This window comes from Myotis myotis, unplaced genomic scaffold (assembly GCF_014108235.1).
Source record: "Myotis myotis isolate mMyoMyo1 unplaced genomic scaffold, mMyoMyo1.p scaffold_m19_p_6, whole genome shotgun sequence".
NCBI lineage: Eukaryota > Metazoa > Chordata > Mammalia > Chiroptera > Vespertilionidae > Myotis > Myotis myotis.
The window spans coordinates 69,583,042-69,598,338 of NW_023416368.1; positions in this window are offsets into that span (position 1 = coordinate 69,583,042).

Here is a 15,297-nt window from a genome sequence, read left to right on the forward strand (position 1 = left end):
AGTTATCCGGCCGAGGGAAATCTGTTCCTTTGTTTGGATCACACCTGCTTCGCAGGCATTTATATGCTCTGCAGCTTCTCTTTAGTAGTCTTTTCAATTTAATCCGGTATAGGTCCTGGCATATAAAGATGCCAGTAAATTTTGTTGAGTTATGTGCTGGAGATTGGTACTAGAACTACACATTGGCGTACCTCGGAGGCAGGCATTTTAAAATCCAAACACCATTAGTCACTTGGTTTTCTGAAACGCCATTCAAACTCTGGCCCCAGTCTGCATGGTATTGATTCTGCTTTTCTTTCTGAAGAGGGTTTCAGACCTGTTACCAGCGTGTTTCTCCTTGGCTGGGTCAATTGATGAAAAAGGCAAAGCTGATAATAAACGTGGATGAGTCGGCCACATACATGAACACATTTAAAGAGCAAGGTTAAGGAACGGTGTCTATTTTTCAGTATCATGGTTCATGGGTTCTCTATTGTAATACAGCATTTCTGCTATTAACTTCAATGAACCTTCCTTTTTTGCATTAATAGGAATTTTAAAGGTGTTTTGAAATTAACCATCCCTAAAACTTGAGGAATATTTAAGAACTAAATGGGCCAGTTTCCTTAAGCTGAATAGAAGTTACTATTTGCTGCTCAAAGTAGGGTAAGGTGCCTCAGAAGAGCAGCTAAGAATTGCTAATAAGCATAATGACATTGGCTGTAGCAATGACAGGGAGAAAACAGAGTGCGGTATAAAAGGACTCTGCAGACCTGCCTTGGTGTGATTGATTGCAGTGATTAATAATTCTCTGTGTGTGCTTTGGCCTGTAGTACTAATTACTGGAAATGGATTACACTTGAAAGGGGAATACCCAGCCTGTCTTTAGGAATCTTCTACTGTTACATGAATATTACATTTAATTACATTAAAAGTCCACTATTGCCTATTACCCATAAGACACACGGTAGGTAATGAGTTCGCTTAGAGCAGAACTGCCTGTCATCTTCAGGCCTTTACCAACCTGTCATTCACCTAGCACTGGACCCCTGTTCCTGAGGGCACCAGGAATGCAGGAGAACCAAAAACAGTTTGGAAGGTGTTAGTATTACAGAAGAGCGGCACAGTAATCATCCCTGGGAAAATCATACCCCTTTATCCAGCCTTACTCTAGGTTTTCAGCTTGTCATTGTTGGCATGTTGAAATTCCTGTGTACTTTTTTCAGTACCAGGTGCTTTGGTTCTAAAGGTCTTATTTGGTTTTCTCTCACTGTCTCTTACTTTCACTTGTATTTACTCTTATGCTATTTATTTTTCTTGAGAGTGTTAATTGCTTTCCTTTCATAATGTTAAGGAAGACTCATGAGAAGATCAATGGGGAAATGAGGAACCAAAGTCGTTACTGGAAGGATCCCAGAAACTTGTCGGAAGCCAGGCTGTAGCCCTCAGCATTCCTGCTGGCCTGGCGTTCAGGACAGTTCCCAAATACCACGTGCTTACATGGTTGAATTGATTCATTTCTTGTAAGATTCTGACTCAGCATAGGTTTCCTTCAAATAGTAGGTATCTAACCTAAGATTTCAAAATGTGATATGACAGGCAAGTCAAAGAAGTTATGTAATTTAAGGATCGCTGGCTTTTTGACACCAGCATTTTGTATGAAAATACACTTTTTTTTTTTTGTATTTGTGAAATCTACTTACTAACGCATTTAAAATATATATGTTCATTGATTTCTGAGAGGAAGGGAGAGGGACAGAGAGATAGAAACATCAATGATGATAGGGAATCATCAATCAGCTGCCTCCTGCACGCCCCGCTCCTGGGGATCAAGCCCGAAACCCAGGCATGTGCCTTGAACAGGAATTGAACCTTCTGGTTCATAGGTTGACACTCAACCACTGAGCCATGCTGGGCTTACTAATGCATTTAATTGTAGAATCTACATTAGCAAATCAGTATTGCTAGTTTCCATGAGGCTGCTGTACTGTCAAATCCCTTCTTAAGCTTTCCTTGCCCAATCTCCCAGCTTTCCCCAATGACACCCCTGCCCCTGGGTCTGCCAGACTCTTACTTCATCTAGGAGAAGGCCATGGTCTAAGTGCACCTCTCTGCAATCAGTGTCTGGAGGCCAAGAAGCTGAAGACCAAAGGAACAGGGTGCTGGGACCTTCTGCGTGCCCAAGGTCACCCTGGATGAGGAGTGTTCTGTCATACTTCAGGCTCCATCTGTTTCATGACCCCTGACTATTGTCATCAGGGTTGAGGGTGATGGAAGAATGTAGTGGTCATTTGCCATTGCCCTTAACTTCCCTCCAACCTCCCAACCCTTCATGGTGGCATCAGGTTGAAGCCTGGTATTGGGGCTGAAATGACTTCCTCACTGTCCTCTTATTATCCCTGCTTCACCAAGCACCTGTTACTGACACCTGACCCAGTCCTGATAAAGATACCTAGTCTCCTGGGGATCTCCTCAGAGCCCCTCAAAAGCCAGGAGGCCTCTCAGAGCTGTTCAATTTGGAGTTGCAGTTAGAGCCTTGAGTTCCTTGAGAGGCTATAGGCGGGACCTCAGAGTGACAGGAAAGAGGAAGTTAAGAAGGGGGTATGTGTATCTTCACTTTCTACTCTTGTCAACTGAGTGCAACTTGAAATGCGATCAATATTTTTAATATCTATAAATTTATATCGATAGTTTTAGAGTGAGAACATTTTTCTTCTGTTGCATTTAACTGTCACCTGGTGTCATGCTAAACATTAAGATGACTGTAGATCACCAGCACTCCTGTGATATAGTAGTAAACTGGGCAATGTTACATGGGCTCCAGTACACTTGGCTCTTAATGTCATCACAAGAAACTAACCATATAATTAATGAGTTTTAGAATGGGTTAGTGAGGTATTTTGGACCACTGAAACTAATATTGAAAATAAATGGAAAAATCAACTCTAATGAATACATTTTAATTTATTATAAAATAAATATGCCGGATTTGTGTAACAAATTAGGAACATTGAGTAATTTATTGTGACAGTTCATTTACAAAAGAACTAGAAGGCCCTTTGTTTTTAAACGATAAAAGAACATTGGAGAATGGCTATTGTCCCTTGAGTTATTTATGGTAGAAGATTAATAAAAACTTTGAGCATGATGAATACATTTTCAGTGACAAGATTGTAGTAAGAATAAATATCAGCAACAATAAAAAATAAAATGTTACATTTTAAATCAGTCTAAAGAATTTTATGGAACAACAAATTAAATGATTTTATTTTTATCTGGTACATTAAAATTGTCTTATGCAAAATACCTTTAACATACATTGCCTATAGTCCCAAACTAGTTAAAACCCCTTGAGGATAGAGGCCACATCCAGCCTCTGCATCCAAGGTATTACCTACACATAGTAGGTACTTGCTAAATGTCTGTTGAATAAAATATGAGCTTCATAGTGATTTATACAATTTTCAAATAAACTAGTCTATATTAGGAAAGGAAGTAAATGAAAGAAAGGCAATGATTTTAATTTGAATAGCTGTTTACTAAATAAATAAATAAAAGAATGAGGATTTGGCTAGAAGAAAGTTGGTATTTGGGGCTTCTCATATAGGTTTAGGTTCTAAAATTAGTATGTAGTAAAAATTAATCTAGAATATCCCTTATGTTGACCATAAAATTTAACATACTCGTTTGAGTATATAACCTATTTCCAAAGGGAGGGATGAAATGAGAGTCTCTATACAAATGTTTGGGCAGTCAGATCCATCTGTTTGAAGACATCTGTCAAGATCCCAAGTGAATGGAGGCTAGGGAGAGACACCCGAAAGTTCCTGTTGCCCACAGAGTTCACTCCATTCTGTCTTAATATTACACCTATAACTTTAATACATGTCACTGTGAGGGTTCAACCGAACAAGGATTTACATGTTCTGTAGGGTCAGATGCTGAAGTCAGAGACCCCACTGCCTCTGTCTTGTAGAGTTTTCTCATGGTGTGAAGGGAAACTGGAAGTCCATGGCAATTCAGTGATTCAGTGAAATGACTTGATAGTTGCTGGCGCTCCATGCTGTACCTATTCTGGAGCAGGGTTGGCACAGAGAGGTCTTGCTCCAGCTGGAACTACTTGATGAAGGCCTGCTCAGTGGGTCACTATGCTCAGATCCCAACATACGACAGTGGGGCAGTAAAACCGAGACATCATTTATGTTTGGAATTTAATCTCACTTTGTTTCGGTTTTAGGGAGCCTCTGTCTAACCGTTTTAAGATAGTCTCACATGGGAGATTTCATAAGGCGTAGAGGATTAGTGCAGCTTGTCATCATTATTAGAAAAAATGCAAAATCTGGTGGGCCAACTGAAGCTGATTATCTGTCTGAAGTTCATTATTAATAATGGTTTTGGACAGAAGATGTATTATTTCTGTTCCATTTGTGTGAGTGCACTGTATGCTTCCCAGCCTTTCCTTTAATGACATCCTTACTAATGTAAGTGTTATCCAGGGCTGTTTGTAACCTGCTTAAGGAACCTGGATGATCAAAACCCTTGCAAGATTTTCTCTGAAACTTCACAGTTTAGATGCCAGGAATTCTGACTTAAGTTTAGGCTCCTAATATCAGTGCCCATGCTGGCTTATTCTAGCAACCAGATTTACTTCGAGCTTCAGCTACAGAATGGTTTTCTGGGGATCACAAGAGCACTGCTACGTGCCATGTTGTTGAGTGAAAACTGAATGATGGAGAGCATGGACTCCCCGAGCTCCATGAGTTTTTGTGCTCTTCTCATTTAATAACATTTAATATCCACAACCTGGAGTGGAATATAATGAACCCCTATCTGACACGTTTGCATTCCATGGTGGCAGAGTAGCTGGACCTCCAGTTGCTGAATTACTCGGGAGTGAGAGTAATTGTATATAATAAAAGCCTAATATGCAAATTGTCCCCTTGATGGAGAGTTCAACCACGAGTTCGACCGGGGGTGGGGGGGGGGGGCCCCCAACTGCCTGCAGCCTCTCCCCCCGGCCAGCCCTGCCCCCGATTAGCCTTACCCCCTCATCGGGGGGCAGGGCAGGCCAGCCAACCACGGAAAGGGAGGCCCTGGCCGGTGGCCGCTGGCCGCTAGGGACCCAACCCGTGCATGAATTTCATGCACTGGGCTCTAGTTCTCTATATAGAAAAGTACTTATTCACTCAATTATTTTATTTCTCCCGTTCTTTACACTCCTTGTTTTTCTGTTATATATTTGCCCATTATCTTACTGTGAATCCTGCCAGTGCCCTCTGACTGGCCTACCATGGATACTTCTCTCCTGCCACCTGTGGGTGCTCACCATTTGACTTGCTCTTCATTTACAAAACAGGCACAGTGGTCCTTTTCTCAAGCGCTTGTGGTCTTGTGTAGGAATGTCCTGACTGTATGGTGTATAAATTTTCATTTTAAAGCTTTTTACACAAATGCATACAACATACCACCATGTTTGAGTGACACATGTAGTACCATCTTAGCAGAGGTGCAGAGTCAAAACCCATTGGTTTGAGTCCTGCTGGGTTGGTGTGCCAGCTGTGCACACATGAGTAATTTACATGGGAGAGGACCTCGTAGGGCAGGCAAACTGGGTTAGTCCTGTATCTGTGCTATGGCCTGAGCTGTGTCTTCAAAAATCCATATGTTGAAGCTCTAACCCCCAATGTGATGGTATTAGGATGGTATCAGGAGTAGTTAAGGTCAGGAGGATGTAGCCCTCATGATGGGATTAATGCCCTTAGAAGAAGAGTTAAGAAAGGATCCTCTCTCTGCAGGTGAGGATCCAGTGAGAAGACAGGAAGAGGGGATCTCACCAGAATCTAACCATGCTGGCACCCTGAGCTTGGACTTTACAGCCTCCATATCTAAGAGAAAGAAATGTCTGTTGTTTAAGCCACCCAGCCTATGGCATTTTGTTAAAGCAGCCCAAAGTGACTCAGACGGTATGGTTCCAGAAAACATTTGTCTAGTACATAGTGTTATCCTTACTCTGACTCATGTTTCCCAATACAGAGGAATTAGCTTACATCAGGACAACTAAGGAACAATTTAAGGAGGAGCCAACATTTGTGCCATGCTATTGCAGTGTGCTGCTATGACGAAGGACTGAGCTTTCCTTTTGTAAAGATGCAATTTAATGCAGCTTTCAGAATAGAGTGGGCTGTGTTGCCATGGAGTAGTTTGTACGTGGTATATATGGAACTGTGATTAGAATGCAACGGTGGCATATATATGTCTTTTGAATAAATAGTTCTGTTTGTTGTTTGTTTGGGGACACTAGGATGATTCAGAGAATCTACAGAAAAGGACTATGAGTATTTTTTTCTCATCAAAATTCTTGTTTTCCTTTAAAGTTTTCTTAAAAAATCAATTTATAAAAAATTTTAAAACTTTGAAGTCACTCCTCACCCCTACCTCTTTTCTTGAATTGCATTTCTCTGTGTAAATATTTGTAAGGAGTTGTAGTGCTTGAATGTTTTTTTCTCTATTAAAAAAAGTACTTATTCACTCAATTATTTTATTTCTCCTGTTCTTTATATTCCTTGTTTTCCTGTTATATATTTGTCCATTATCTTACTTTTTTCGTATCTCATATTTTTTAGTTTTATCATATTTAGAGTTAGTACAAGAACAAATTAGAAACAAACAAACAAACAAAAAGAAAGCACCATTTCCACAGTGAGTTTTCCTGCTTAGGGAGTTCTATTGTATCACTGGGCCTGTTAAATGTGCTCTGGAGATAATAAGAATGAGAAATGAGAACATTTCCCCCCACCTTTTCTTTGCCATTTACATTGATCAGTTTACCTCTGATTATCTGCTCTATGTGATAATGTTGGCAGATAAAACCTATTATTTTAGAGTTTGAAAGCACATGTCTTCTAATAGCACAGATAGGCATACATGTTCATTAGGTATCTGAGAAAGTCTTTCAATTCTTCAAACAAACCCCAAACAAACAGACTTTATGTGTAACTACCCTGCCTATTTCAGACCACACAGTTCATAATGTATGTGTTGGCCAGGTGTTTTTGTTTTTAAGTCACCTCAAGTCCTTCTTGGAAATAAAGAGGTCAGTAAAATAAATCACCAAACAAAGAGATGTGGACAGTGTTTCAGATTAACGCAATACTGCCACCGAAGATGGAGAGTCACGGGCCAGGGTGTGGAACACTGATCGTCTTTCAGGTTAGCAGTCGGGGGACAGCCAGTCCTGGACACCTGGTGCTCCGTATGCCAGCTGATGCTCTGTGTGACCAGGAACAAGGAGAGTGACCAAGGAAAGCAGTGACTACTGAGAGTCAAGCTGATGTTTGTCCCAAACATGCTGTTGATTGGTAGAACAGCGGAGCAGCCAGCCCTCCACATGATTCGAAACCCTGCAAGCTGGTCCCTTTTGCTATGTCACTGGCCTCCATAGGCAGCCGCACTTCATTTTAAATTGGCAAAGGAGGATTTACCCAGCCTTTGAATGTATACAGCCTCTGCGTGAAACAATTTCCCCCTAATTTGCAATTCTAATGTGCTGACTACATTTGACTACTTACGCTGGATTTCACGGTCTATGTTTATAAATAGAAAATATTGAGAGAAAGACGGTGAATTTTGGTTGAGGTGTATGATTAGTGTGCTGGGGTTATTGTAGCAGAACCACAAACTGAGTGGCTTACCCAGAAACTTGCCTCATAGTTCCGGAGGCTAAAAATTCAAGATCAAGGTGTCAGCAGAGCCATCCTCCCTATGAAGGTGTAGGGAAGGATCTGTGCCAGTCTCTCCTGGCATCTGGTAGTTCCTTGACTTGTGGCAGCACAGCTCCAGCCTTCACGTGGCATTCTCTCTGTGTGCATGTCCGTGCCCAAATTCCCCTTTGTAAGGACATCACTCGTGTTGGGTTAGTGGCCCACCCTACCCCACTGTGACTCATCTTAACTAATTATATCTGCAACAACCTTATTTCCAAATAAGGTCACATTCTGAGGTACTTGGAGTGAAGATTTCAACGTATCAATTTGGGGAGGTGGCATAGTTCAGCCCCTAAAGGTGTGATTGACATGAAGATAATCAACTATGGAAGGTTAGCACCAGTAGGATCCTGGAAGATTATTGGCTGCAACCCTCTTATTTTCCACATGGGATCATTGGGCAATAAAGGGCATATTACATATTTTAAAAATTAAATTAGGTAAAGGGTCCTCAAAATATTCCATAATAAAGTTTTTCTTCTTTTTTTTTTCCATGTTTCTTTCCCAATGCAAATGTGGTCCTTCTCTTTTTCTTTCTCTTTCTCAGAATCTCCCTCACCATCCCTGCTCCAGCTCCCCTTCCTCACCATGGGCAATCTTCCTTAGCTATTCTCACCAGCAGACTGCCCAACGCTGCACTCTGTACCAGCAACCTTCAGCAACGTGGCCCATTCTGTCTCCTGATTTGTATCAACTGACATTTGAGATGTACCTATCACCTTATGTTTTTATCATGCCATGCATTTATAAGACTCCTGGCATTGGTAGATTGAACATTTTCTGGTTCTATTATTAAAAGGAACTCCAATAGGCACAGGAAACTTTTCTGAGATACGTGTTTTAATCACTTGAGTTTTGAGGAGTAGTTGTGTGAATGTATGGGGGTCGGGCTGTGGAGTGAGGTGGTAAGAGTAGCTGAGTTAATGAGTGGCCAGCTGACCATTCCTTACCCCAGTCACACTAGCTGCCATTTTCCACTTTGATGATGTAAGCCTTTTGGTGGGAATGTGTGTGTAATCATATTAGAAAGCTCCCAGGGACATCACACTCTATTGGCCTTGTCTCTGTGAGAAGGTTATGTGCTCCTTGACGGGAGGAACCATCTCTTTTCCTTCTAAGTGCCCAGCATGCTGCGGGGGTGGGGCATGATGGTTAACTTATTGTGTTGGATAGTGAAACCAGAGATTGTATTAATATAGATAAGGTCAGTAGATGAACAATGTGTTATCTCACTGTACTAGACTCAGCAAATATTTTGAGAGTAAACATACATTTACCATGATTATCCAATGAGATTTGCCATTTTAACTTTGAACAGTATGTGAAGTGTACTTTTAAATACTTGTACAAATTGAAAGAACATATTAACCTTTAGGAAAGGTTAAAAATACATTTTAATATTCCTCTAGAATGAATGAAAGCATTTTTTAATGGATTAAATGAAACAGGAGTATGTAATATAAAATTAATACAGATCTCACATAAGGAAACAGAATATATTAAATATCTTAATAGGAAAATCAATATTTAAACATATGCCTTTCCCCATACTATTAATTAGAATGGCTTAGACATTGTACTTCATAATCTAGTGTACAGAAATGTCTTGATGATTTATATCAATACCCAAATGTATTATCTTGTACTCCTGCAGTTAATTAAATGAACAGATTTAGTCAACATTACTCACGAATCTCCAGGTCATTATATTATCAAATAACATTGTATTCACAATTTATGTTAAATATAAGATATGTTTGGATTTTTGTAATGGTTATCATTCAGAATTAAAAATGTACTATAATCCTTTCTGCAAGCTTTTAAAGAAGTTGTGGGGTAAGCCTGCCACCTGCTGGTTAAGATTTGTTACTTCATTTTACATTTCAAATAAAGGACATTTTCATCACAGCACAGGAATGTAATACAGTTTGAAGCAATCCTACATACAGACTTTTGAGATTTCCTAGGTTGTTACAAAGTATTGAAGCTCAATGTTCTAATAATTGTCATAACTACAAGCCTTTCATGTTTATCCTTGCCTCTTGATGACCATCAACAACAAATCTATGGCTATATATTTCTGAGTTTCTGCTGTAGAGTCTAAGTTTGATTTAGGCTTTTACTCTCAAGTAATTGTGTGCCAAGAACATATCTGTAGGCGAGAGGTGGCTCAGTGCTGCTAAACCTGAAGAATTGTTCTCCTCGGCCTCTTCTTTTTCTGACCAAACCGCACAAACATACTGGGAATGCTGCTGTGTCCCCATGTAGGACCCCAGCCTGCACTGTCCCCCACTCCTCTGGCTGGCTCCAAGCACAGCCTTGGGGTCACCCATTACTCAGGCCACCCAAGAACCTCAGTTTTCTCGTTTGTAAAATATGGGTAATAATTCTGCTTCCAGTTGTTTTGAGCATTAAACTAGGAAATGCATGAGCAGCACTTAGCTTCATTATTATTATTAGCCTTAGAAGACTTTACTCTTTTTGTCTATCATCAGTAGTTAGAAGATTCACCAAGATATGACTATGACTTTCCACCTTATTTGTATTACCTAACCCATTAAAAAACATTTTTATTGATTTCAGAGAGGAAGGGAGAGGGAGAGAGAAATGGAAATATCCATGATTGGTTGCCTCCTGCACTCCCCTTACTGGGGATGGAGCCCTCAACCTGGGCATGTGCCCTGACTGGGACCTCTTGGTCTATGGGACAATGCTCAATCCACAGAGCCACACCAGCCAGGTGCCTAATCCATTTTGTATCCTTGTTTTCTTCCCTTTTGAAGATCCCCTTCCTTGCCAGACAGACTTTGCAGTCGCAGGGACTAGAAACTTAGCGCATCAACACAGCATGACAGCCTCCAGAAATCGTCCGGAGGCTGGAGAGCAATGCCCCCGTGGGTCCTCAGAAACTTCTCTAGCTTTACTCGTCTGTAATTAGTGTGCTCTTTAAACCCAACTTTATATTTGCCCGAAAGAGGGGGTAATCATCATGACTTCAGTAAAGAAGAGCAAGTAAGGCAATTAGTTCAGTAAATATTAATTAAGTGCCAACCATATGCAGTTACTGGGAGAGGTGCTGGGAATACAAGATGAGGAAAAGAGCCCCTCTGTAGAAGCAGTTCTCAAAAATCTCCCAGCTATTTTCATCCCCATAAGGGGACATTCCTGGCTATTATATAATGTCACATTTGGATGTCCCAAGGTTTCTTTTTTACCTTTTTAGGTCTTACAACTTTCAAGTGCCTGAAATTTCTCATATTAGCCCTCTTTTCTCAATGGAGTTAACAGCTGGATAGGTCTGTGGCTCTCCTGAGTAAATGGTGTTCATGGTGTAAATTAAGCATTTGGCATGTATATTCCTGTGTGTGTGTGTGTGTGTGTGTGTGTGTGTGTGTGTGTGTGTGTTAATCTTCACCCAAGGGTATTTTTCCATTGATTTTTAGAGAGAGTGGAAGGGAGGGAGAGAGACTGAGAGAGAAACATTGATGTGAGAGAGACACATCGATTGGTTGCCTCCCACACAAGCCCCAATCAGGGCTGGGGATGGAGCCTGTAACGGAGATATGTGCCCTTGACCGGAATCCAATCCCGGACCCTTCAGTTCATGGGCCAGTGTTCTGTTCACTGAGCCAAACCAGCTAGTGCATTCCTCTTTTTAAATGTAGTGTTTAGCAAGTTCTTGCTACATGGAAAGTGGTCCATAAACATTTGTTTTACTTATTAAAAAGAATTTTCAAGTTGTCATTTAATTTCAAAATCTTCAATAATTGAAGTTGGGGAACAGCAGCCTAGATGTTCATTTGGGGTTCTTGGGAAGGCGGAGCAAGGGAACAGAGACTCACATCTGAGAACTTTCTATTTTTATTTCTTAAGACCTGAACCCTTGGAACTAAAGAGTCAGCCTCAGGCCAGCATAGGCCGGTGGTTGAAGCATTCAGAGAGGGATGTTGCTAATAATTTTTACTTATTATAGAAGGATTGCATGTTCATTTCATATAATCAATAAAAAAAATACAGGAGACAAAACCTTACTTGTAACCTCACAACCCAGAGCTATTGCTTGTTCATGTTTTCATGTATACCACTGTGCTTTCGGCAGTGCACACAGCTGAGGGCAATTCTTTTCCTCCCATTCTCTCTCTTTTTTAAAAAAAATGGTTTTTTCATTGATTTTAGAGAGAGAGGAAGGGAGAGAAAGAGAGGAGGGAAACATCAATGTACCCTGACCGGAAATCAAACCTGCAACCTTTTGGTACACAGAAGGACACTCAACCAACTGAGCCACACAAGCCAGGACCATCCCATTGTCTCTTAAGCCCACTCCAACCAGCGTTACAAACCCCCTCCACTTCAAACAACTTCTTTTGTCTAGGTCACCAATGACCTTCACTTTTCGTGATCCAATGAGCCAATTCTCGGCCCTTGGCTAATTCACCCACCAGCAGCACTTGGCATAGTTGGTGATTCTCTCCTGAGCACTGCATTGGCCTGGCTTTCTGCCTCATTGGTTCCTCCTCAGCCGACTTGGTCTCTCCTTTCCTGTACTGGACTGTCTGTGTTGGTTTGATCCAAGGTCAGTTCTTGAACTTCTCTCTACATTTGTTGATCATTCAAGCTCAAGGTTAAAACATCCATATTTGCTGACGACTCCCAAATCTCATCTCCAGCCCTGGCCTCTTTCCCAAACTCCCAGTGGACATTACCAACTGCTGACTTCACATCCCCATTTGAATACTTTATAAATTAGGAAATCAGAAGACCCACTATGCATCTGAGTATGAAGGGTTTGGATAAAGGGGTCTGGAAGTTAAAACAATGGTGAGAAGGCTCGGGGAGGGGCAGGCAAAAGAATTCAAAGATTCATAGACACAGACAACAGTATGGTGATTACCAAAGGGAAAGGGGAGTGGGGGCAGGTAGAAGAGGGTAGAGGGGCATAAATGGTGTTGAAAGGAGACTTGACTTGGGGTGGTGAACACACAATACCATATACAGATGTTGTATTATAGAATTGTACACCTGAAACCTGTATAATTTTATTAACCAATGTCACCCCAATAAATTTAATAAAAATTAACAAGAAAAGAATTGTCAAAGAATTGTCACTTCTGCTTCAGCCTGCAGTAAGCACTGCAGGACCCCCACTCCCCTCCCTCCCCCTGCAACTCTCTCAGGCAGAAGCAAAGCTATGGAGCTGCTGGAATAACATGCACCCACCAACTATCCCTGATGTGGGCAATTTTCAAAGAGCTCATTCAGAAGCCACTTGGAACTCATTCCTGCTTTAACAACTTCCAGAGGACAGGGGCTTCAAATCTCAGGCCTCTCATCAGCTGACTTTGATGGGGAAGGGAGCTCTGGGAAATATAGTCCCATCTCTTATCAGATACATGTGAGCAGGTAAATGAAAGATTAATAAAAACAAGTTTTCCAACCTGCTATTCCAGTTCAGGGTTTTGTGTGATTGGAGCCTCTCTGAGCAACTTAGGGTGCAAAGCAGGACCCACGCAGAACACCCTTCCATTGCAGGGTGCACTCCCATCCACACTCATACTCAGACGGTGACAATGAAGACATACCAGTCACTGACATGTGCAACTTGGGGATGTGGGAAGAAACCAGAGACCCTGGAGAAGATCCATGCAGACGAGGGGAGACTGTGCAAACTCCACAGACAGTGGCCTCAGGCCAGCAGGAATCGATTTTTTTCATCACTGTAATAACAAAATGTGAGTGAACAAACAGCGTTATTTGAGGACCTGCTGTGCTTCAGAAGAGTGTGCTACTGATAATGAGTTGAAAACAAACTGTCACAGATGTCTAGACTTCTCAAAAATAACTCATCCAAAGCTAAACTCCAATTCTGCAATCAGCCTCACCCTCTGCCTTCCTCTTGGTTATTGTCAATGCCATTCCCCAGTTGCTTAGTCCAACGCTTTGTTTTTGATCCCTTTTTCTTTCATGTCTCACATTCAATCCGTAGGATATCCGATGGGCTCTATTTTTAAAATTATGGACACTAACCTCTCCTAACCACCCATTCTGCCCTCTCTTTGGTCTGAGCCACCATTCTCTCAGGAGACCTCTCTCTTCGGGTCAAAATCATGATGGCTCCCCACCCCTCATGGAGTGAAAGCCGTACACTGGCAATAAGACACTCTCCAGCTACCCCACTCTCTTCTAATGCACTCTCTCTTGCTTGCTCTGCAGCAGCCACACTAAACAGGTGAGGCTCAAACCTGCTTTGGGGTTGCTGCTTACACAAATACCTGCTTGGCTAGCTCCTTCTCTTGAGTCTTTGCTTACCTTCTCAAAGGATTAGGCTAACTGCCCTACTTAAACCTGCTACCTGCCATGGTGCCTGCCACAAGCCATGTGCAGGCCATGTTATATTGAGGTACTTTTTTTTTTTATTGCTTAAAGTATTACAAAGGATATTACATATATGTCCTTTTTTCCCCCCGCCTTTGACAGTCCCCTAGCCTCCCCTATCCCCCAGTGTCTTATGTCCATTGGTTATGCTTATATGCATGCATACAAGTCCTTTGGTTGATCTCTTACCCCCCTCCCTCCTGTTGGTAAGTTGACTTCTTGAATGAGGTCCCAAATAGATCTGTTTATATTCCATCTTCTGGGACACAGCTCACCTCGCCTGATGTGTGAAATTTGAAATAAATTAACATTATAAATGTATATAAAAACAACAACAAAATCCCCCTGCAGCATGCCTCTCCCTGACACTCCCAAACCCTCTTCTGCCACCCATGGTCCTTTTTACCTTCTCACATACTGTATAATGTATGTACTTATGTTTATTACCTGTGGTCACTCTCCCATGCTGGGATGTAAGCTCCATGATAACAAGGATCTTTATTTAATTTTTTCTTTTTATTGATTTCATAGAGGAAGGGAGAGGGAGAGAGAGATAGAAACATCAATGATGAGAGAGAATCACTGATTGGCTGCCTCCTGCATGCTCCCTACTGGGGATCAAGCCTGAAACCTGGGCATGTGCCCTGATCAGGAATCAACCAGTGACCTCTTGGTTCCTGGGTCAATGCTCAATCAGTGAGCCATACCAGGCCAGGTGATAACAAGGATCTTTATTCATTGATGTATCACAAACACATAGACCTGTGCTGGAAATATGGGCAATCAATAAATATTAGTTAAATACATGGATATATCTTTTTGTTAAGCAAAAAAGGATCATATATAAACTGTTATATAAAAACTTTTGCATAGTACTTCTTGAATATTTTCCCATGCCAACAGACACACAACCCAAATATTTTTTTTTCTAATTACATTGTATGCTACTAAATAGTAAATTTTTTTTATTAGTTTAATTTATGTTTTAACTAGCGGCCCGGTGCACAACATCTGTGCACTGGGGGCGGGGGTGGGTGGACGGTGGTCCCTCAGCCCGGCCTGCACACTCTTGCAGTCCAGGACCCTCGGGGGATGTCCACCTGCTGGCTTAGGCCCACTCCCCGCTAAGCCAGCAGGCGGACATCCCCTAAAGGGTCCTTAGTGCTGCTGTGGAGGCAGGAGA